Here is a 26,064-nt window from a genome sequence, read left to right on the forward strand (position 1 = left end):
TATGGAACAGGCAGCACCCTCAAACCTTCAGAAGTATGAGATGAACCCCAACAACTTGGAAAGGTGGATCTCTCTCACACGTACCAACACAGACTATCCCCCAATTTAACTGATCCCCAAAGGTTTTTGATTAAATAGCGGAATAGAAAATATGATCCAAAAAAAGTGTATGTATATCACACGTACACAACCACACTAGGCCCCAATTACTATTGTTTGTACCCCTAAAAGGCTAGATGAGGAGTAGGGGGAGTATGGAACAGGCAGCACCCTCAAATCTTCAGAAGTATGAGATTGTGTTCACTGTACCCCACAAAGATTGAGTTCACTGCACCCCACAATGATTGTGTTCACTGCACCCCACAAAGATTGTGTTCACTGCACCTCACAAAGATTGTGTTCACTGTACCCCCCAAAGATTGTGTTCACTGCACCCCACAAAGATTCTGTTCACTGTACCCCACAAAGATTGTGTTCACTGCACCCTAAAAGGATGTTGTTCACTGCACCCCACAAAGATTGTGTTCACTGCACCCTAAAAGGATGTTGTTCACTGCACCCCAAAAAGATTGTGTTCACTGTACCCCCCCAAAGATTGTGTTCACTGCACCCCACAAAGATTGTGTTCACTGCACCCCAAAAAGATTGTGTTCACTGTACCCCCCAAAGATTGTGTTCACTGCACCCCAAAAAGATTGTGTTCACTGTACCCCCCAAAGATTGTGTTCACTGCACCCCACAAAGATTCTGTTCACTGTACCCCACAAAGATTGTGTTCACTGCACCCCAAAAAGATTGTGTTCACTGTACCCCCCCAAAGATTGTGTTCACTGCACCCCACAAAGATTCTGTTCACTGCACCCCACAAAGGATTTTGTTCACTGCACCCCAAAAAGATTGTGTTCACTGCACCCCAAAAAGGATTTTGATCACTGCACCCCAAAAAGGATGTTGTTCACTGCACCCCAAAAATGATTTTGTTCACTCCACCCCAAAAAGATTGTGTTCACTGCACCCCACAAAGATTGTGTTCACTGCACCCCAAAAAGATTGTGTTCACTGTACCCCCCAAAGATTGTGTTCACTGCACCCCACAAAGATTCTGTTCACTGTACCCCACAAAGATTGTGTTCACTGCACCCCAAAAAGATTGTGTTCACTGCACCCCAAAAAGGATGTTGTTCACTGCACCCCAAAAAGGATGTTGTTCACTCCACCCCAAAAAGATTGTGTTCACTGCACCCCACAAAGATTGTGTTCACTGCACCCCAAAAAGATTGTGTTCACTGCACCCCAAAAATGATTTTGTTCACTGCACCCCAAAAAGGATTTTGTTCACTGCACCCCAAAAAGGATGTTGTTCACTCCACCCCAAAAAGATTGTGTTCACTGCACCCCAAAAAGATTGTGTTCACTGCACCCCACAAAGGATTTTGTTCACTGCACCCCAAAAAGATTGTGTTCACTGCACCCCAAAAAGGATGTTGTTCACTGCACCCCAAAAAGGATTTTGTTCACTGCACCCCAAAAAGATTGTGTTCACTGCACCCCACAAAGGATTTTGTTCACTGCACCCCACAAAGATTGTGTTCACTGCACACCAAAAAGGATTGTGTTCACTGCACCCCAAAAAGATTTTGTTCACTGCACCCCAAAAAGATTGTGTTCACTGCAGCCCAAAAAGATTGTGTTCACTGCAGCCCAAAAAGATTGTGTTCACTGCAGCCCAAAAAGATTGTGTTCACTGCAGCCCAAAAAGATTGTGTTCACTGCAGCTCACACACAGAAAAATGGATGTGGATCACTGACACCTGCCTATCTCCAATCCCACACCACACAGCAATATCGATTGTAGTTTGTAGAACACAGTTTCCCTAAAATTCAGCAGACTCTGTCCCTAACAGGATTGAGAAGAGATCGTAGATCAGGATTGAGTGCAGATTCACCCCACCCCCCACACAGCAATATCGATTGTAGTTTGTAGAAGACACTGACCCTATAATTCAGCAGACTCTATCCCTAAAATGCCTACAACTCGCCCTGCCTAAACACTCCGACCTGTCCCTCAATTCTATCCGGACACAAATGTTTTTTTCCTGCCTATCTTTCCCTAATCAGCAGCCAGCACATTGATGTGTGCTCTGTCCCTTAGCTAAGCAGCAGAATGACGCTGCTGCGGCGGCTGCCTCGAACTTATAAAGACTTGGTTACATGCTTCAGACGGCCAATCACAGCTACTAAGACATTTGCAGGCATGGCTGGGATGGCTTAAGGCACACCAGTTAAACGATTGTTGATTGGCTGTTGAAAGCCCGCCATGAAAAGAGCGCCAAAGCATGCAAAACCCGGAAATAAAACGACCGAACACGGATTTTTACCCGAACATACAGTAAAGTGTCCGTGTCCGTGTTCGGGTAAAAAAAATCCAATTATTCGGTACGAACACGAATAATACAGTCCGTGTTCGCTCAACACTAGTTTAGATACCTTTGTGTTCCTCATACCAGCAATCTGTATGTGCTTTAGATCTATACATTTGTTTCTTCTCAAAATGTATGTGGCGTTCTAGCATAATTTATAATCTTGTACATCAGCTTAGTGCTTCCATATAACATTAGGCTGTGATTGCAGGTTCTTATAGAAGTGATAGATGTTAAGTAGTGATGGACGAACATCTGATGGGACGGTTCGCGAACGCGATCACGCAAACTAGCTCAAATGTTTGCGAACCGCAGGTTCGTGACGGGTCCCATTCATTTTAATGGCAGGCAAACATGCAAAACCTCCAGGTCATATTTGCAGCCACAAAATACTTACTAGCTGTGCACACAAAGTCCCACAACATGGATGCTGACATACCAGAAGTATTAAGCAAATCTGCGATCGACAAGCATTCTTTTTTTATCTGTGAATTTCCGTCAATTCAGGAGCCATGGAGGAGAAGGCAATGCCAGGCTATGGAGGCCATGGAGGAGAGGCAACGCCAGGCTATGAAGGGGGTGCAGGAGATGATCCTGTGATTGGAAAAGTTGCCATAATTTTTTTTTTTATAAGTTATATAAATCGTTTATACAGTTACGTTTATACAGTTATAACGTGTATTTTGTTTTTGTAATATTGCTCGGTTTTTAGTGTAATAGCTCAGCCTAAATCAGCCAGAACTGACAGCAGCCGGTAAATACATGTCAAATACATATAGGGTCCATTCACACGTCTGTAAAATGGATCTGCATCCGTTCCACAATATAGCGGAACCTTTACAGACCCATTGATTTTCAATTCCAGTCTGAAAAATTAGGCATTCACAGGATAAATAAGTGTCGGCCAGTACAGGCCCCAAAAATTAGCCAACAGGCATTCACCTGACAGCAAAGAACTTTGTATTCTGTGGCTAGAGGTACATTAGGCATTCACAGGATACAGAAGTAAGTGTCAGCCATTCCAGGCACCAAAAATTAGCCGACAGGCATTCACCTCACAGCAAAGAACTTTGTATTCTGTGGCTGGTGGTACACTAGGCATTCACAGGATACAGAAGTAAGTGTCGGCCATTACAGGCCCCACAAATTAGCCGACAGGCATTCACCTGACAGCAAAGAACTTTGTATTCTGTGGCTGGAGGTACATTAGGCCTTCACAGGATAAATAAGTGTCGGCCATACAGGCCCCAAAAATTAGAAGACAGCCGTCACCTGACAGCAAAGAACTTTGTATTCTGTGGCTGGTGGTACATTAGGCATTCGTAGGATAAATAATGTGTCGGCCATTACAGGCCCCAAAAATTAATCCACAGGCATTTACCTGACAGCCAAAGAACTTTGTATTCTGTACAGTAACATTTGTCACTGTTTGTAGCAGAGGGAATGCAGAAAAACAGAAAAAAAAATTCTGCAGTACCAAAATACACTATTATGAAAGTATATATAACACCCCGCTTCAATCTGTCATTTTTGGGGGGCGCCTGGTATATCACACCAATTATAATACTTTTTTCTAATTGCGTTTGTCACTCTTTGTAGTTGTAGTATCGCTGCAGAACCGGTCACCAGTCACAATGCTGCACAATACAAATCCACTATAATATGCTTTCTATATTAGAAAGTGTATTACACCCCTTAGCCCCTATATACACCCCTATATACTGCACACCAAACAATAGTACACCTATACCAGACCTCTCCCTACACTGACAAAAGACAGAATGTAAAATGGCAGCCAGATCAGGTCTATTTATAAGGTAGGTCCATGTGCTGAAATGTCTCAATTGGCTGTCCTGTACCACCTGATGGGTGTGTCATGGGTCAAAGTTGTTCACAATGTGAAAGAATATGGCGGTTGCGAATATCGCCATATGTTTGCATGTTCGGCGAACAGCGAACAAGCAAAGTTTGCCGCGAACCGACCGCTGGGCAAATCACAAGGCCATCTCTAATGTTAAGTATTGCAACTAATTTCACATTAACCTATGATCTAGCACCTAGCTTGACTTTCTATCTACAACCTCTCCAATAGTTACATGTGCATTCCAGGCATTATCTAGCTGCTGAATATATTCACATTGTTATGCATGCTTCAATGACAACTCTGAAAAAAAAAATAGTTGCAGTTATATATGTCTGTTTTGTTTACTGATTGTTCACCTGATTCTGATCCAGTAAGATCTCAGCTGCATAGCCCTCCCCATACCACACACCCACTTGTCAAAATCTTCTCTGTATAGCCTGAATGAGCTTGCATTATCAAATCTCCATTTATTCATATGGAGACCTCCTACTCCTAAAGGAGTCGGAAATTTAGGCTATCCATCGTGCTGAATAGAGAGTGCGGCAAGCAAGAGCAAGCCTTTGAAAAAAAAGATTTTGACAGGTGGTTGTGCTCCACAAAGAATTCCACACAGCAAAAAACTTGCTGGATCCGGGACAGGTGAAAAACTCAAGTGTTCTGCTGTTTGATTGTGCAGGTTCACACATCTTTGTCTAATCTTAGATCAGGATCTGGTAATGATGAAAACCGTTTTTTTCCAGAGCATTCGATTTTTAACGCCTTTAACCGCTTGCCGACTGCGCACAGTATATTTACTGCGGCAGTCAGCCCGGCCAGGCAGAGTGACGTAGGTCTACGTCGCTAGCCTGTCACCGGGTTTTGAGCCAATAGCGGGCTCGTTCACAGGGGAGTCCGGGCGTGTGACCGGTGGACCCGATGTCCGCCGGTCACACTACGATCGTCGGTAGAGCGGGAGAAAGACGGGAAACAAGCCGCCTATCATTCTCCCCTGTGTAAAAATGGAGATCAGACAGTTTTACTATGTAGAACCGTTGATCTCTGATTTTACAATAGGAGACCTGTCCCACTACAGTTAGAAACATGCCCCTAGGACACACTTAACCCCTCCCTCTCCAATACAGTTAACCCCTTCTTTGCCAGTGTCATTTTTACAGTAACAGTGCATATGTATAGCACTGATTACTGCAGTAATGTCACTGGTAACCCCAAAAGTGTAAAAAATGTCAGTTAAGGGTCCGATCTGTCCGCCGCAATGTCGCAGTACCGCAAAAAAAATCACAGATCACCGCTATTACTCGTTAAAAAAAAACCACCAAAAATGACAAAAATCTTTCCCTTTGTTAGTAAACGCGATAACTTTTGCGCAAACCAATCAAAATACGCTTTTTGCGATTTTTTTTTTTTACCAAACATATGTAGCATAAAACAAATTGTCCGAAAATGTTAAAAAATTTAGATTTTTACATTTTTTTGGGGGGGGATTTCATATAAAAAAAAAAGTGAAAAATATTGTTATTTTTGCAAAATTTACCCTCTTTTTTTGTTTATAGCGCATGATCAAAAAATCGCACAGGTGATCAAATACCACCAAAAGAAAGCTCTGTTTGTGGGAAAAAAAGGACGTGAAATTCGTTTAGGTGCAGCGTCGCACGGCCGCGCAATTGTCCGTTAAATTCACGCAGTAAAAAATCCCAAAAAAAACCCTGGTCAGGAAGGGGGTAAAATCTTCCGGGGCTTAAGTGGTTAAACTTACTGAAAATTTAATTTAAGTCTTTGGCTTTTAGTTCTGCAGTTTTCTGGATGCTAGCAATACTTACAGTATGTGCATCCATGCTTGCATTTTGTTTACTGTTATACAACTCTAAGCTTTCCCCATTTATAATATACAGCAACATAATTATTATTTGCATGTGTCCAATGTATTCAGGACCTTCCTGTGTGCATACCTACAGCATTATTCTATTCCTATAGACATGAAAAATGTAAGTCGTTGAAAATACCATGGTACCTGCCAATTTACCGTACATTCTCCACAACCCTTACTTTGCATTTTTCTTGTGAAAAGCTTTAACAGTGAATATAATATATTTCTTTGCAGAGAGCCGGAGATCTGCTGTCCATATTACCGATCCTGTAGTTATTTTTGTATTTTTTTTTTTTTAGAAATAGAAAAACTAAGGAAGAAAACCTCCCTGACCCCCAGTACCAGAGCACTGGGTATGTGGGTGTTTATTGTTATGGTAAGGGAGCAGCGTGCATGTGGCACTCTGCCATGTTGATACTAACTCATTTGTCTGTTAATACTAGGGAATACTTAATACAATAAAAAGAGTTTTACAGTGAGAATGAGAACGTAATAAACATATGGGTACATGTACGCAGATTTTTTTCTTACATAACAGATAAAACATTATAACAGTAAAGTAGGGATTGGAAGGTGGATAGGGAAGGCGTTGAGTTTTAATGATACTTCATTCTTCAATTCTACGGAAAGTTTTCCATGTGTCCCAGGTTTTCCTAAATTTAGCAGGGAAATTGGTCTGTAATGCAGAGTATAGTTCAAGGTCTTTTGTGAGGTTGAGTTGGAGTATCACATCAGAAAGGTTGGGGGCTAAGGAGCGCCTCCATCTACACATTATTAGTAGTCTAGCTGCAAACAATATTTGCATGACTAGAGGTCTGAGGTGTGGTGGATATTTGTCAATACCAATGCTTCAAATAGCTAGTTGGTGGGAGGGGGGAGATAGAATGCCTGTTACTTCAGAAATCATAGAGAATACTCTTTTCCAAAAGGGACGAATGTGCGGATAATCCCATAGAATGTGGGTTAGGGATCCGGCTTGGAAAGCACCCTCACTAGCAGTTGTCATCGTCTAGGTTAGCGAATTTAACCATTTGCACTGGGGTCTGGTACCATCGATGGTGGAGCTTTTGTGACATTTCCCACTTCTCAAAACCAGACTTATGGGCGGAGCACCCCACTCTCCCACACCAGGACCTCATTAGCATGGTCCACCTGTGAGTAGTTACAGGAGGTGTCTCTTCATTGCAGTTTTAGCAGAGGAATCTGCAACTAGCAAACTTCTCCCATGACAGGAGTGGGTATTGCCCTATGGTTTTGAGAAGTGGGATTATCTTTTCTATGAATAGTGTAGGACCCATTGAAAATGGGGTACTTTGATGTAGTGGTGGGCTTAAGCACAGTATGGCCATATGGTGTGACCAAATCCCCATTAGGGATGATCGAACGGTTCGGGTCCACCATCGGTTCGGCCTGAACATTGGGTGTTCGAGGTTCGGCCGAATTTAGAACTTTTTGCCCAAAAAGTTTGGAATTTGGCAACCAGAACCGACCAAAATGCAATGCTTCAGGAAATGGGCTTTAAAATCCAGTGATTGGACCAGAACCATTAGCAAAAGCCAATTGAGGGGGCAGGAGAATGCTAGGAATGTGATTGGAGTGACTAGGGGGTCCCTAGACCAATCATTAGTGAATACGCTCCCCAGTATATAAGATAGCCCCCGCCATATTAGTAGCATTGTTATACTGGACATAGTAAGTGGAAGAGAGTGGAAGCAGTTCTGTTAATTTTACTTTAAAAGTGTCATTTAGCATTTATTAGTGTGAGGAAAGGGATATCTAGTGTAGTTAGAGTGCTCCTTTACACTTAAGTTAGCTTCAAAAATTTAGTTTCTGTAGGGAAAGTGTTAAGTGTAAGGGGACCGTAGTGTAGTGTAGGGTTAACTGACAGTGACTGCTATGGAAGGGTGACAAAACCCTTCCATAGCAGGGTGACCGCTATAGAGAAATGATCATTTCTCTGAGTTGCTTCGGGACAGGAATATGGCTTCTCACCAGCAAGCATTTTTCATGCTGCAGGGGTTGCCACTGCCAGTGCTTTTTTGAGGACATGTTTGATGTCAGACATGACATCTGAACATGTGTATAGGGGGTATATATACACATATATGTCTGTATATATACCCCTAGACATATATAGGTGTGATAGTAGCAGAAATATATGCTTGCGCTAATGAAATCATTTACAGTAATATATTTCTGCTACTATCACACCTATATATGGCTAGGTGTCTATATACATATAATTATGTGGGTATATATACCACTATACACAAGTTCAGATGTTTTGCCTGCCTCAAAAGAACACAAAAAAATGCCAAAAAAACGCTAGCGTCAAAAAAAAAATGCCCAGGTGTGTTTTTGCTGGCATTTTCTGGGGGGTTTTGGAGGCAGGCAAAACATCTGAACTTGTGTATAGTGGTGTATATACACACATCCATATATTTATATACACACCTAGACATATATAGGTGTGATAGTAGCAGAAATATATGCTTGCGCTAATGAAATCATTTACAGTAATATATTTCTGCTACTATCACACCTATATATGGCTAGGTGTCTATATACATATAATTATGTGTGTATATATACCACTATACACAAGTTCAGATGTTTTGCCTGCCTCAAAAGAACCCCAAAAAATGCCAAAAAAAACGCTAGCGTCAAAAAAAAAATGCCCAAGTGTGTTTTTGCTGGCATTTTTTGGGGGTTTTTGGAGGCAGGCAAAACATCAGAACTTGTGCACAGTACCACTATACACAAGTTCAGATGTTTTTCCTGACTGCAAAGAACCCAAAAAAATGCCTGCTATTAAACCGGCAAGGTGTGAAAACTCCTGTGCTGAAAGTGTTCTAATACAAACGATCTTTTTTTTTTTTATGGTTCTGGACATGCTACAGAGCTGAAACTTCACATGTATACTTTTTAGACCCCCCAAATCCAAAGTAAAAATCAAAAAATCTCTTTTTTTTTTTTTTTAATTTTTCAATAATTGGCTTTTTTTTTATCAAAAATGACAATTTTTAAGAACTTTTTTGTGTGATTTTGTGTCTGGGGGGTCTAAAAGGTGTACCTGTGAAGTTTCAGCTCTGTAGCATGTCCAGAACCAGAAAAAAAAGATCATGTAGGTGTAAAAGGAGGGTCCCACATCCCTGTTCTACTGAAAAATTATTTTTTTTTCATGGTTCTGGACATGCTACAGAGCTGAAACTTCACATGTACACTTTTTAGACCCCCCAGATACTAAATCCAAAGTCAAGTCAAAATCAAAAAATCTCTCTTTTTTTTTTTTTTTCAATAATTGGCTTTTTTATCAAAAATTACAATTTTTAAGAACTTTTTTTGTGTGATTAATAGTTAATGGGGCACGACCCAGAACCCTAGGGACTTTTTAGGGGCATTTATTATTTAGGGCTTAAAAATTGTGTTTTTTGATTACCGAAGTTCGGGTCCCATTGATTTCAATGGGGTTCTGAAATCCGGGCGAACTTTCGGGAAGTTCGGATGTTCTGGCCGAACCAAACTTTTCAAAAGTTCGATCATCCCTAATCCCCATATTTACTTTATAAGAGTAGGTGTTTTTAACTAGCCTTGCAAGATTTGAAAACAACTTTTTTCTGTGTATGTGTGCGCTATTATATTGTTCAAGCTAAATAGGGGGGGTACGTCCATTATTTCTCAGATCACTATTGAGATAGGTGTGTAGTCAGTCCATGTGATGGTGTGTATCTCAGAAGAGAGTGTATCTTGGAGTGTTTGCATGTCTCCTAGAAAATAAGTCTATCCTTGAATACGTACAATATCGTTTTGAGAAAAGGGTGAGGTCTCTTTCCGAGGAATGTTGACATCTCCATATGTCAAATAAGTTGTTTGATTGTAGAAAGGATGATAGAGTGAGTGAGCGAGGTTTTTTTCGGTTTGGGTTCTTTAATATCAACTGAGGCATCAGGAATCATGTTGAAATCTCTGCATAAGATAATTCCCCTGTGCTTGTATTTGGTAGCTGTTTTCCACAGTTTGCGGAGGAAAGACATTTGTTGTGTGTTAGGGGTGTATGTATTCACTATGGTATACACTGCATTATTGATTTCACAAGTTAGAATCAGGAATCTTCCCTGTGGGTCTTTTATTTCCTGAATGAGTCTGAAGGCTACGATGTCCTTAATGGCTGTAAGCACTCCTTTCAACTTATTGGATGCATTCGCAAAGAATATGTGAGGAAATCGTTTATGGGACATTGTTGGTGCATTATCTTGGCAGAAGTGTGTTTCTTGGAGGCTAATAACATCACAATTGAGCTTGCGTGTTTCGTACCATAGCGAGTACCTTTTGCCCGGGTGGTTTAGTCCTTTGAGATTAAATGAGGAAATTTTGAAATGGCATGTTACGGATGGAGGGTTGTGAGCAGAATGAAATACAAGTTGTTAAGGGGGTAGGTAGGTGCAGACACGTGTGCTTAGGGGTGTTGAAAGTGCCTAAGTGTATGTGGCGGGCAAGAAAATGTCTTGTTGTAGGGTGACTTACTGTTGCGGTGCTTTGGCGTTGATAAGTTCTTGAGAGGGTTGAAATGCGAGGAGGCTGGTTCTGCGTAGGATCAGTTGGTCGAAGAGTGGATGTATTCCAGAAGTGGGCTCCTCCCAAGGGGAATAGTGCTGTAAAACCTGATAAGCAGAAATGTAAACAAGGTAACTGAGAAACAACAGAAAGTAAAACAATAAAAAGACAGTATATTACTGTGTGAGCAGGTGATCCATGACAAATAACTGGGGGGGGGGGGGATAACAACCGACTTGGTGGTCTACTGCGGGATATCCAGGGCTCTAGTTGCCTGAGCTAGAGCAGGACAATTATGTGGTTATGTAGTCTGGGGGTTCTGAGTCACTCCATTGTTCTGCGCCGCAGGGATGGTGCTGTCGTCTGTCTGGATGTTGTTCTTGGGGTTCCAGGATATTCCATTGCCTCAGTAAGGAGAGGCCTTCCTCAATGATGCGAATAGTGAAAGGGTTATTTCCTTTGGTTATAACCAGCTTTGCTGGGTGGCACCACTTGTAGGGGATCTGGTGATTTTTGAAGGGGTTTGGTGATTGTGGATAGGCTTTTACGTTGGAGCATGATATGTTGTGATAAATCGTAGAAGGATAGGTCAGTGTAAGGTTGTGGATAAGTCGCTCCATTTCTGGTTGCTCGCATTAGGTTCACCTTTACATGGTAAAAGTGTATCCGTACTATAGTGTCTCTCGGCACAGAGTCTGGGAGGAATGAGGGTTTGGGTAAACGCTGGATACAGTCTATAATCAACTCTCTTTTGGGGGTATCAGGTAGAAAAGTGGCCATTAGCTGGGTGAAATAGTCTTTGAGGGCAGGTTGTTGAACAGATTATGGTATACCTCTGATCTTTACGTTGTTCCATCTGGAACGGTCCTCCAGATCTGCCAATTTTGCCTTTATCCACTCTATTTCTTTGGCTTTCTCACTATGGGCATCTACTAAATCATTAAAGGAGTCGGTGAATTCCACCATTTTGGCTTCCTCATTAGCAACTCTCTCACCCATGTAGGAGATTTCTGAGGTAAAGTGATTCATCATATTTGTTATATCAGCATGTATGGAACCTTGGAGTGTTAAAAGCATATCCCTCAGTGTGGTGTCTAGCACCGGTTGATTAGAGGTAGGGAATGCTGCAATTGCATTGTGAAGCTCTGCATTAGAGCTGTGTTGTAAAAGGGAAGGGCTCACCTCAGAGTCTTGGCCTTCACTGTGTTGCAGCCTGGGTCTTGATTTAGCAGGACTGGCGGAGGGTGATCGGGCTGGGGTGGATTTGTCTGCCTGATGGGTGTTTGGAATACCCGTGCTGCCCCTCTGTGGCTGTGGAGCTGTGCTCAGCCATTCGCGTTGTGTGGAGCTCATGCAGCCGACACCATCTTGGAGTAGCAGCCTGGACGGAGGGAGGAAGAATTCCGTCATTTTTTTGGGTCCAGTACGTTCTTTCCTCAGTTTAGACATGTCGCTCGTTGTCTATTGTCACTGAAGGGGGAAATTGCCGCTCGTTCGTGGCTAGGTAGCCGCTGTATGAGCCCTGTAATGCCGCAGGAATCCGGAGCTCACTCAATGTGCGACTGTCTCCATTGGCATCTTGACACGCACCCATACTGGGGAATACTTTGAGAGGAGTCTCATGTTGCCACTGCAGACTGTTTATAATTGAATCTGAAGAGCTTAAAGTGTAAAGAGGGCGCCTGTGGTTCGGGCCCTGAAGTGATAGTGCACAGTGTGAAGTGTGCCAGTTAAGAGTTGCAGCAGTACAGGAACTTACAAGGAGTTTCTCAGGCTCAGCCAGTGCAGTGCTGGAGGAAGCCATTCAGTGACTCTGAGCTATTGTAGTGTTACAAGTCAAGCAGTTCTACAGTCCTGGATCTTCTGGACTAAAGTTGAGGATCCAGCACAGTTTCAGTAATTACACATTGTTCAAGCATCAGGAAGCGTTGGCTAGCATCGGCTGGCGTCAAGACAGCGCTCATAGGCCTTTTTGCCAAAAAAAAGTCCCACAATTGTATCTAGTTGAGCCTAAAGGAGTATCCCACTCATTCCCTTCTCCCATCCCCTTAAATACAATAAAACCACAAAACAAAGATGCCGGAGTTGTCAATGTCTCAGTGCTCACACCCAGGGTCGCAGCTCACAAGGACTGGAGGGGTAACCGATATCGATGGCAGACCCACATCAGGCCACAGGCCTGGAAAACCTGCTACACATTGAAGCCCTACTGCCCTCTAGTGGGATGAAGTAAACATAGCAGCTCAGTAAAGATAAAGCCGAGCTGCAAACTTACCACATCAAGTGGGGGAAGCAGATAACAAATATCAATATTATAATAATAGGTAGCAACAATAGTTTATTTCAAACCTCCTCATCCCTAAAGTTATCTAACAATGTTTTATTTGAAAATTAATAAACTAAATATTGCGAAGTATCAAAAAAATGGGGAACAAGGGAAAGGGGGATAATCCCAGGAAAGGAATTCCCCGCCCAAATGCACAAAGTAGGCGGAAATATGACACCATGCAATTTATTATACCTTATGGTAGTGTAGCCGGTGAGCCAAGCAACTAGAGCAGTTACTGAAAACCAACACAAAAGAAGTTGCAAGAATTGGCTCAAACACAGGTACATTGAAAATTGTTTAGAAAATTGTACTTTATTGAGGTAAAGATGATAAAAAATTACATATAACATGAATTGAGGAAAAAATCAAATAAAATTGAGTGTTCAAGGGCCAATGAACTGCAAACCAGTGGAGAAGAGTCCCAGCTCATTAAAACACACATGGGTGTCCTCCAAGGCTCCACCCCACACCCAGACCCACCACTTGTGATTACCCTCCCTGTTGGAGACCAAGAGTGAAGAGGGGGTATACCAGTAAGTAGGCAGTGAATAACAGCTGAAAAAATTGAGATTCTGAAAATAATACAGTCCAGGAAGGGGAGGGGGGAGGGGAAAGGGGGGAAGGGGGACAAGGAAAATAAATAGGGCCACCAAAAAACAGTCTTGTGATGAAGGAAGCAAATGTCCTGAAGCCAAAAAACACCACTCCATTGATGGGGGATCGCAATCAATTAGCTTGTGGCACTTTTGGATGAAATGCAGAGAAGAGTGTTGCACAGCAGCTCCTGATGTTAGGGCAAAATGGTGAAGAAACACTGAAAACTTCCAAGGTAATTGGGAAATTCTTCAGACTGCACTCACAGACATGCAGCTACAGCAATATTCAGACCTCAACGCTCTACTCATTCCTTAGAGCTGGTATTGTATAGAGGTAGTGAATAGTTCACTCAAACCCAGGGAGATACAGAGAGAGAACATAGTCCAGACAATCTCCTGGTTGAAAAACGGTATCTCTAGTTCAGCTTTAGTGTGAGATTCATTCTCAAAGTCTCTAACCAAAGAAATGAGGAGAAGGTCGATTTAGCAGATGCATGTCAGATTGTGTATAGTAGTCCAATCAATAAGGTAGAATTTACCATGCATGCGCACAGGGTGTGCCAGGTGTGCCTGGGCACATCCTAATCACCCCTTGTGGTGCAGATTCCCCCTGTTTAGATCCCTGATATTTCACCAAAGCTCCCTAACTGTGCTAACAAAAAAAATTAAACTGTAAAAAGAATAAAAAAATAACAATAGAACTACAGACACCGATCTCTACCCTACTGACACCATCAGTATATACACATGGATATGTGTTTGGGCTTTGGTGTGCACACCCTAATGCAATAGGCTGCGCACACCTATGTTACCATGTCAAGGTGTCTCATCAAGGCTGTGCAGGCAACGTCTATACAGATGGATCACTGGGGTAATGCTTCATCACAATCCGGGTACCGTGTAGGGTGCAGGTCCGCAGTAGTGGCGGTGAATCCCCCAATGGTGTAGAGATGACAGGGACTGGACCTGGAGATGGAGTAGAGGCAGCGGTGGTGGCGTGGAGGTTCGGGCGTGGGGCGGAGTGGGAGGCGGGACTGCGTGTGACGTCAACGCGCTTCACGTGACCCAGCACACTTTGTCAGGACGTAATTACCCGGTGCGTGCCTTCCCTATAAATACCCGGGGTTTAGGCCATTGATTGGCCAATAATTGCACGGACCTCGGGAGGCAAACAACTAAGAGTAAGGGACATCTAGTGGGCAAATGGATGTACTGCAACCCCAAATAATTTCAGCTGGTACATAAGTGCTAAACAAGTACACGTATTTAGAAAAGCTCACAAATAGAGCAACCACATGTAGAGAAAGAAAATATATGTGCATCTATATCGTAACCACCAAAAGAAATACATAAAGTATGCTGATGGAGGTATCAAAATAGGAAAAAATAACAATAAAAATAAAGTATACTTCTTACAAGTATTCAAAAAGCCAATACTGATGAAATAGATTGACATCCGAGTTTTTTTTTAAAAATATACATGGTCCCAAAAGAACCAATTTCAGGGAATTACTGCTTATCAAGGGGAACAGTGAGTGACTATCTAAGCCCCAGGATTTAGACCCAATTGCCATGCACCATGATAACTGCAGATATCAAATCTCACCACCAAATTGGAAATTGTCATAATACATATTTAACGCTTATATCAAACATACCAATAAAGACAAAGTCTGGAGGCTTCTACAGTAGTGTATTTAAAGATCTATATCTCTCATCTGTAGGGACAAAATCAGTCCCCAAACAAAGCCCACAATTGTAAGCTGTATGTGCAAATAGTACTAAGAATTTGAAGACTCTTTATTGAAATCAAGTAAGTAGATGAATGGCCTAAGTAAATAACAAAAGAACAGTTACAATTATGAGAGCCAAATAAGGGAATATACAAACTCAAAAGGATGGAGATAAAGTATATCACCACATTAATATATAGTACAACCACATCTCCCTGTGATAGGGAGATAGAGTTGAACCACACATCAGGGCATGAGGCTAGATAGTTTGAACCACATATCTGAAGTCAACTCAGAACAAGTGGATTTCCATATAGTACTGGAACATCAGGTGCCCCAGTAAGGCCAAAATATCCCATTTAGCCCATCATCCACGACCAAAGAGGGGTCCCAATAAACTAGGGCTCCAGGAATACCTTGAGACTAAGCTCTGTATTCAGGCCATTGGGCACAAGAGTATTCAGGCTGAAAATCCAGGCCTTTTCCCTTTGTAACAAGACCCTATCGAAGTGCCCTCGTCTGGGAGGAAGATTCAGGGCAAAAAAACCTTTGACCTTTAACCCCTTGAAAATGAATAAACTAAATATTGCGAAGTATACTACAGCCGCAGCACCACAAAAGATAACCTTTATATATCCCCACGTGCGGGGGAGTATATGACTTTTTGAAAAAAGTTTACTCAAGGACTCACACAAGGATGTATTTGACATCCCAATGGGCCAGCTCCAAATTTGACCCTCCATCCAGCTCCTCTGCACCATCCACATTGGAGAAAGATACAGCTATCCCCTCCATTCGCCAATACAGTTTGAATATATTTCTGATATCATGCTCTTGATGACGACAAGAGCTATATCCTGGTCTTAATGACATGTCTGATCAAAGAACTCTCGGGGGACAGTTAAAAATTGTTAAAGGAAGGATTTAAAGCTAAGATATTCATTTAATATTAATTTAATCCTGGGGGCTTATTGACTCGGAGCAGGAAAATCCATTTTGTCTCTAATTGAAGGAGACGTTTATCTATGTCTCCACCCCTTGAGGATCCCTTTCACATGTGCAAAGAATTTCATAGCCTTCAAAGAGAAGAATGGCTTTGGTGCTTTTCTTACCTTACCTACCTATACTTACCTGGGTAGATGAAGCATAGGTCCAATGCTGCATCTGTCCCCCAGGCACCTCTGCACTGAGAAACGAGCGTTCGAACACCGCTGACTGCTCGGTTCTGACCTCTCTCTGAGCAGAGAGCTGCTGACTGTCAGTCAGCAGCTCTCCGCTCTGCCTCCTCCTCGCTCACTGGAGCACTGGGCTGTGGAGGGGCAGGCAGTGATGATGCAGTGCCTGGACTGACTTCTGTAATGTCAGCAGAGAGCAGACTTCAGCCCACTCTCTGCTGAAAATGGGTCACAAGAGTGCAAAACAAATCGCACTCCTGTGATCCATAGAAGAAGTACAGCCAACTAGCTTTAGCTATATTTCTCCTTTAAGATCAAAATGATGAAAAAGGCCAGTGTGACGGCGAATGGCCAAAACCATGTGTCTGTTATCTCATATACATTATCTTGATACTGTTTGTGAAAGGGTATTTTAGTTTTTCCTACATAGAATGCTGAACATTGGCACTCCATCTACCCCTATGGTTTGACAGTCTTTTAACTCCCTAGGGGTCCATGTTTTGTTTACCCAGATCCAGCTGCAATAGTTGTATTTACCACAGCTATGAGTCCCTCTCTGTTTGTTGGCCCATGGGATTGTGGAAAGTCTATTTTCTAGATGGCTATGTTGTGAGATAATCACATAAAGATTTCTCCCAACAATAGGTTATTTGAGGTCTTTCTCCGATGTATTTTGGTACTATTGCGTCATCTTTCAATAAATGCCAGTGTTGTTGTAAGATAGTATTGATTTGAGTATGGTTTACTTAGATTTTTTGGAGGCAAATAGGAGATACTCAAAGGACCCTAATTTAGTTCTATTAAAGGCCCTCTTGAGGCATTTCTTGCTATAGCCTCTTCTCAAGAGGCAATTTTGTAACTGCTTAGCTTGAACAAGGAAATCTTTACTATTACTGCAATTTATTTTTAGTCTAAGGTATGGAGCATAGGGGTTGCTATTCTTCAGGGTTTTCTGGTGTGCACTTGAGGCATGAAGAATAGTATTTGCTGCCGATGGATTGCGGTATAGATCTGTAACTAGGCTACCATTAGGATCTTTTAGAATCTGATTGTCTGAAAAATTGAGCTTGGATTGGCTACATTCCATTGTAAAGCTCAAATTGAATGTATTTTAAGCTATTTCATTGCATAAAGTTATCCAACTCCATCCGCTCACCTGTCCAAATCATAAATATATTATATACTGTATGTGCCTGTGTCAGGACAAGATGTGGCACATGTACATAGACGAATCCTCACCAAAAAATATGGAGCGTTCCCACCCCTTCAGGTACAGGTTAGCATACAATGGGGCCCACCTGATCCCCATCGCAACTTCCTGCATCTGGAGGTAGTGGGAGCCATTAAAAATGAACACATTCCTAGAGAGGATGTATTTAAGGAACTCCAAAACAAAAGTGTTGTATTGCCAGACAGATCTGTCTCGCTTCCTCAGAAATTCTGCAATCATTGCTACCCCCCTGTTATGGGATATTGGGCAATATAATGCCTCCATATCAATCGTCACTAGCCAGGCATTGATTGATATAGTCATGTCCTCCAATATTTTAAGATTTCAATATGTTAAATGATTTTTAAGAAAGAAAAGGAGTACAAAGGTACAAAGTACAATCGGGCCATCGTCATGAAACAAAGTAATAAAAATGAAACTTTCAGAACAATTGACATAGAAGTGAAAATAGTTGAACAGTAGCACAAATAACAACAAAAGCGTAGCCCCCCATGCCAAACAAGTCAACTTTGGCCGGCCCGGGGCCCGCTACCCCCCCTCCGGCACCTCCATGGGAACTTACTGCGCCCCAAGGGAGAGAGCGCCCCCCCCCGACCCCCAATCCTTTACATCACAATCAACTGGGGAGGCGTCCACCATCTGCGATTCCGCAGAGACTCCGCCTGAGTGCCTGGCAGAAGGAGAGGCCATGAAATCTAAAAACTATGGACTGACCGTGGTCCATCAACACCCGATTCATGGTGTCAAACAATTCAAACATATAGAAAAGGAGAAGGGGAAAAAAAAGGGGAGAGAAAGAAAAAGGAGGAGAAAGGAGAGGTAGAGAGAGAAGGAAGGGTGGGGGAAGAATAGTAGGAAGCAGATAGTAGAAAGGGAGTAGTAGCGGTGAGAAAGGGTCGGCGTCCAGGCTCGTGTCCCCAGAATCGGTCTCCACTCACAAGTTATACGGTCTCAGTGGCAACATTTTTAATAGATCCCTAGTATATTGTATGTACAAGGGTAAGGATATTACAGAAGGTATTGGGCAATCATCAATAAGCTGACCAACCTTTTCAGAGATATACAGTATCTCACAAAAGTGAGTACACCCCTCATATTTTTTTTTTATTCTATTATATCTTTTCAACAGTAAAGAAATGACACTTTGCTACAATGTAAAGTAGTAAATGTACAGCTTGTATAACAGTGTAGATTTGCTGTCCCCTCAAAATACTCAACACACAGCAATTAATGTCTAAACCGCTGGCAACAAAAATGAGTACACCCCTAAGTGGAAATGTCCAAATTGAGCCCAAAGTGCCAATATTTTGTGTGCCTACCATTAATTTCCAGCACTGCCTTAACCCCCTTGGGCATGGAGTTCACCGTAGCTTCACAGGTTGCCACTGGACTCCTCTTTCACTCCTTCATGATGACATTGCGGAGCTGGTGGATGTTAGAGACCTTGCGCTCCTCCACCTTCCCTTTGAGGATGCCCCACAGATGCTCAATAGGGTTTAGGTCTGGAGACATGCTTGGCCAGTCTATCACCTTTACCCACAGCTTCTTTAGCAAGGCAGTGGTCATCTTGGAGGTGTGTTTGGGGTCGTTATCATGTTGGAATAATGTCCTGCGTCCCAGTCTCCGAAGGGAGGGGATCATGCTCTGCTTCAGTATGTCACAGTACATGTTGGCATTCATGGTCCCCGCAATGAACTGTAGCTCCCCAGTGCCGGACCATGACACTTCCACCACCATGCTTGACTGTAGGCAAGACACACTTGTCTTTGTACTCCTCACCTGGTTGCTGCCACACACGCTTGACACCATCTGAACCAAATAAGTTTATGTTGGTCTCATCAGACCACAGGACATGGTTCCAGTAGTCCATACCCTTAGTCTCCTTGTCTTCAGCAAGCTGTTTGCGGGCTTTCTTGTGCATCGTCTTTAGAAGAAGCTTCCTTCTAGGACGACAGCAATGGAGACCAATTTTTTGCAGTGTGCAGCGTATGGTTTGAGCACTGACAGGCTGAACCCCCAACCCCTTCAACCTCTGCAGCAATGCTGGCAACACTCATACATCTATTTCCCAAAGACTACCTCTGGATATGACGCTGAGCATGTGCACTCAACTTCTTTGGTCGACCATGGCGAGGACTGTTTTGAGTGGAACCTGTCCTGTTAAACCACTGCATGGTCTTGGCCACCATGCTGCAGCTCAGTTTCAGGGTCTTGGTAACCATCTTATAGCCTAGGCCATCTTTATGTAGAGCAACAATTCTTTTTTTCAGATCCTCAGGGAGTTATTTGCCATGAGGTGCCATGTTGAACTTCCAGTGACCAGTATGAGAGAGTGAGAGCGATAAAACAATTTTTTTCAACACCTGCTCCCCATTCACACCTGAGACCTTGTAACTCTAACAAGTCACATGATACGGGAAGGGAAAATGGCTAATTGGGCCAAATTTAGACATTTTCACTTAGGGGTGTACTTACTTATGTTGCCATCAGTTTAGACATGAATGGCTGTGTGTTGAGGTATTTTGAGGGGACATCAAATTTTCACTGTTATACAAGCTGTGCACTTTACATTGTAGCAAAGTGTCATTTCTTCAGTGTTGTCACATGAAAAGATTTAATAAAATATTTACAAAAATGTGAGGGGTGTACTCACTTCTGTAAGATACTGTAGCTCATACCCAATACAATTGGGCGGCTTGGGTCAGTCTCAGTATTTGTATGCACCTTCGGTAAGGAATAGAAGGTAGGTGTGACTGGAAAAAGTACATTCGGAAATTCATTTGGGGTGGCCAATACTGCACGTCCCACCATTCTTTGGTGCATGCTCTGTTTGCGTTTCCCCGACACAAGCGCGGTAGCACATTCAGAGGCCCGGGCTGCAGTCAATGATGTAATTGGTGAGGGCGGTGCTGGAAGTCATACAGTTGGCGCAAATCCTCTCTATTTAAGGCGGCTGCCTGCACACACTCCTTTAGGCGATCCTCCTGGTAACATATATTGTTGACATCCATGCCAGTGCAGAAACCCCCAAACGACTACCCCTCTGTAATGCAGGTATGTTTGTTCCTAGTCTTGGCCTCATGCATTTGGTATTTTTCAAGTGGATACCTATAATAGGGAATTGACCCACCACCTATGCTTTCTATTTTATCTTTGTAGACTTTGCTCTGGTACTTTTTGGGATACCCACAGGGGGAAATCTAACTGTGCTTGCGGACATCCATCGGAGGTATGTGGTAGCAGACGGCCATATGTATGTTTATTTTTTAGCTGACTACAGGACCTGATATACAAGTATATCGTTTTATACGGTTTCTGCTTTTCATCAGTATGAATCTGTTGGGTTTTGACTAGCGCCTATCGGTGACTAGCGCCAATCTATGCATTTCATGTCCTTTGGGTCTTTCTTCAGTGACCTGGTGGCAGGACTTACTCTGATTTAGCCCTTCTATCTTTATCTGCACACCTCCCAGCATTTCTGACTGTGTCAGAGTGAATAGTACATGCATCTTCTGATATAGCCAACTAAACTGTTTTGTTCTCTGAACAATTGTAAGTTATTGATTAGGAAACCATTTAGTGTATATAAATTTGTGTGGGAACTACAACCCACACTTTTAGGGATTTATGCCCAATGCATGTACTTTTTATCTGCCTTTTGTAATAAAAACATTATTTTATCTGAATTTTTGCACTTGACATTCAATCTTAGAGGGGGTTTCAGCACCTTCAAAGTCCCACTTTTTGCATTATGTATTTATTTATTTATTTTGATCAATTTTATTCCTATTAAAAATAATGTAACCTCCCCTTGTAATAGAATAGGACAGGTCCTTTTTATGGAGAGATCGGGGGTCAAATAGACACCACATCTCTGCTTTACATTTTTTTTTTTTTGATCTTTCGCTTTGAAAAAAAAAAAAATAATTCTTCAATAAATGACCGTAAGTCATGATGTTGCTCTGGACCTCCAAGGCCATAGTTGATCGAGAGTTGGCCACACCATCAGATCTTTTTTCAGGCAAACCGGCCGAAATGGTAAGCCCGAGAAAGCGTTCCAGCAGCTCATGTAATGCTAAAACTGGTTTCATGAGAAAGTCAGCCACCTGCAGAAAAAAATGGTATCTGGGTTTATGGCTAATATCTTCAGCCATCATCCTGGTGAACCACTTGCAAACATTTATAAGTATTATATATTGCAGGCGGCAAGTGGTTAAAGTATCCTTGTGTCATACTTGTTACTGTAAAATTGTTCCACTCCACAGCTGACCGTATACTTGCAATATATTTTTTAAGCTAAGCAAATGTTCAGAAGCATTAAAGTAGTGGAGTATAGCATTTTTAAGAAATGATGTCATCGCAGGAATAACATACCGGTAAATGTTACTAGGGACATCTGCAGCACACACATGCAAGTTTAATAACTCTCCCTGAATTCACAGCTCACTATAAATCTTCATCCTTACTATTATATATTGTGTAGGCAGATATGGTAAATGAGTTCTTGTGTTATGGGAACCTTTGACTTCACAAGAAGTGGCAGCTAAACTGAAACTTGAAATTCATTCATCTCCAGAGCGGTTTTATGCCTTCATCAGATCATCGAATAATAATAGTCCTACCAGCCCACTCCTACCTGCATCCCGATTCTGCCACATATAATAAATCTGCTCTACCATCTTTGTGTCTGCATAGCCAGCTGCTACCAGTCTCCCACACATCTCTCTTATACTACACAGTCTGTCTGCTGCCCTTGAGAAAAATTCCAAGGAGAACACTAAGCATTAACCTTCGGACGACAGCTCGTTACCAGCAAGTCATAGCTTCTTCCATTATCTCATTAGTCATTTTTGTAGTATAGCTTTGGAGTTTGTAAGTTCACTGCCCAGTGCCTTAGAAACCTAAGTTTAAGGTGTTATTGTGGGAGAAAAAAAGCCACAATACGCAAGTGTAAGCCAGGTTTGCGTTTTAAAAGAAAATGTTTTCAACCTTTGGAAGTAGAGCTGCTTATTCTCTTCAACCACTTATGGACCGGAAGGTATTACCCCCTTAATGACCAGGCCATTTTTTGTGATACGGAACTGCATTACTTTAACTGACAATTGCACAGTTGTGTAACGCTGTACCCAAATAAAATGAATGTCCTTTTTTCCCCACAAATAGAGTTTTCTTTTGGTGGTATTTGTTTTTAATATAATCTTTATTTAGAGATAGCAAAATAACAAGGTAATGACAAAATTTTTTATCGAAATTGTTTTGTGATAGCGTAAAAAGGGAACTTGGGGAGGGGGGGGGAGGGGCTATGGGTTGGGTGTACCAAGAAAAAACATATCATTTTTCAGCATATCAGTACCTTATGGGTTCATCAACCAGAAATATAAACCCATTACATCGCAGATCTGTTCCTCCTGCTGACTGAGGAGGGGGGCGCCAAGGCCTCCATCATACCTCCTCCAACCAAGTCAAGTCTGGTGACAAGGAGGACCAGACCAGCCATCATGTGTAGTTCCCTGTCAGGCACTGCTCCGACAGGGACCCTTCCTACGGTAGGGTATTAAAACTTTTCAACCTGTTGACATATGACCAATCAAATAGGAGGGGGGGGGTGGGAAAGAGAAAAAAAACGGGGGGGGAAGGGGGAGTGTTGAAGGGGGACATGAAGGGTATGGCACGTACCTTTGCTTTCATTATAAAGTTATTACCGATCGCTCACACCTATGACCACCACCGCAGCTCCAGGATGAAGGACGAGACAGCCCCACAGAGATTAGGGCACAGACACTTGATTGTGATGCTCCCTAAGTGATGGTTCTGCCAGCTCCAGTATCGTTATATCCAAACTGGATATCAGTTTTCCTCTTATGACTGCTTTGTGTCCCTCCAAGACCATCCCTTCACCTACATCATCAGCGGAGTTTTCCCTAAAATAATGCGTGAGAACCTCTGAGAACCTTGCAACCACCACAGGATCGTCTAGGAGATTTTCATTCAGCCTCCAGGACCAGGAGCGTTGGCCACCATGTAATAGGGAAAAGGTAGCAGAGACCGGCGTGTGGTCTGAGATGGTGATGTTCTATGGATAATGCCTGCAGCAGCTCAAGGACTGGTTAATCAACCAGCAGGAGGTCTATGCGGGTGTAGACCTTATGAGTTTTCGAATAATACACCTCTCAGAGAGGTGAAGTAACCTCTAGCTATCTAACAGATGATGAGATTGGAGTGTTATATGGAAGTGTTTAAGAAAGGCATACAAGTGAGTGGGGCGGTTATGGGAGACATCCAGCAAGGGATCCGGGCTAACATTGAAGTCTCCCCCCAAAATCAGAAGGCTCTCCCTGAATTCTGCTAAATGCTCTACGGTTGCGTCTAGGAATGTGAGCTGATTAGAATTAGGGGTGTATATCGTAGCAAAGGTATAGATCCTCTCAGCTAGTTTCCCCTTCGGGAAGACATACCTACCCGAAGGGTCCATCAGATGCTCCGTGGGCTGCAAGGGGCAAGTCTTGTGAATGGCTATGGTCATGCTTTTGGACTTGGAGACAGGGGATGCACTAGGGAACCACTGGTTGGATAAATAAATGGGTAAATTGGGGGTAGACTGTGGTGTGAAATCAGTCTCTTGTAGGAACACTACCTGAGCTCCCAACCTTTTGAGTTCTGTCCACAACTTACTACGTTTGTTCGGTGAGCAAAGACCCCTTACATTATAAGTAATTACCTTAAGAGATGCCATGACAATTGAAGTGATTTAAGGGCATTCGGGTGCAACAGTGATTACGGTGTGAGCGATGAGAAGAGTAGCGTGCCATGGGTGTTGTAAATCTACGAAAAGGGGGGGGTAGAAAAAGAGAAAAAACATTAGAAAAAGAGACAAACGAGCAAATAAACCAAATGAAACTAGATGGTGTAGTAGGTCAGACCAGGTGAGGTCTAACCAGCGTGGTGCCTCAAATTCTAACAAATCAGGCACAAGGAGCCACCCATATTACAGGGAAGGTCCCAGCACCCAACCTAAAGAACCATAAGGGATCAGTTTCACTAGTGGAGAGGCATACTGGGGGAACGTGGACCATCACAGAGGAGATAAGGGGTCCACTCAATGCCAATCACGTCAAGGAGGCATGATATAATGCACGGGGGGTGCTAATGTCTACGTCCATGGATCCTGGCGAGGATATCTAGTGTCATTCTGTCAAACACAGTAACATCTTTCTCCAGTAGGTCTCATTAAGGCGGTGTCACTCTCTGGGAGTAGATGGGCCAGGTGACGGGCCAGATGTCTGGTGCTTACGGCCTCTGGAGTGGCCCTTGGCTCTCACAGGAAGCCATGGTTGAGGAGCGGAGAGAGTAGGGAGGTCCAAGGATCCTCTCCAATCTGGAAAGTCAACCTTCTCTAGATCCAAGGAAGAGAGAAAGTGTGGCAAATCATCCTTGTTGCATAGTGTAATTTGTCTGTCAACTTTGGTCACTTGCAGGCTAAAGGGGAAGCCCCAGGGATCAGTGAGACCAGCGTCCTAAATGGTGTCTAGGAGGGGGCTCAGAGCTCTATGTTGCATAAGGGTGTGCCTGGATAGGTCTTGGTAAAAGAACAAGCGGGCTCCATAGAATTCAAAGTATGGTTTGTTCCGCATTTTTTGCATTATGCGATCCTTCATAGTGTATTTATGTAGCTTACATATTATATCTCTGGGGTTGTCTTGGCCCTGAGATGGGTGTCTAAGAGCCCTGTGTGCCCTGTCAATTTTCCCAGTTGCAGTATCTGAAAGTCCCAGTATTTCTCTGAATATGCCGACCAGTGTAGGGACGATATCTCTGGGAGCTGTGGCTTCTGGGAGTCCGCAAATACAAATATTTACTCTTCTGCTGTGGTTCTCGAGATTGTCTAACTGACCCAACAAGGCCTCAATTTTTTTATCCTGTGCAGTGTATTTATCCTGTAGCGTGGATATATGGGGGATAACCTCATCAACACGTTGTTCAAGTGTGTCCACTCTGCTCCCTATCTGAGCTGTGTCTGCCTACAGCTGTGCAATATCTTGTGTAAGTACTTTCTCTACTCTGGCTGTAAAACGTTCAAGATCTTTCCTGGTGGGGAGGGACCAAATATGGCATTTTTTGTCCCCATTGCCTAATAAATCTACCATGTCATTGCGTTGGTCCTGGGAAGACATGGAGCTTGGGGAAGCATTCTTGGCTAAGTCACTGACAGACCGAGGTGAGGGGATCGGGATGTCCCTTCTTCAGGGCATGAGGCCGCATGGCTCTGTGTGGCCGCCTGCTCCAGCACCATCTTGGGGC

This window comes from Pelophylax lessonae (assembly GCF_965119305.1).
Source record: "Pelophylax lessonae genome assembly, chromosome: 2".
Taxonomy (NCBI): Eukaryota; Metazoa; Chordata; class Amphibia; order Anura; family Ranidae; genus Pelophylax; species Pelophylax lessonae.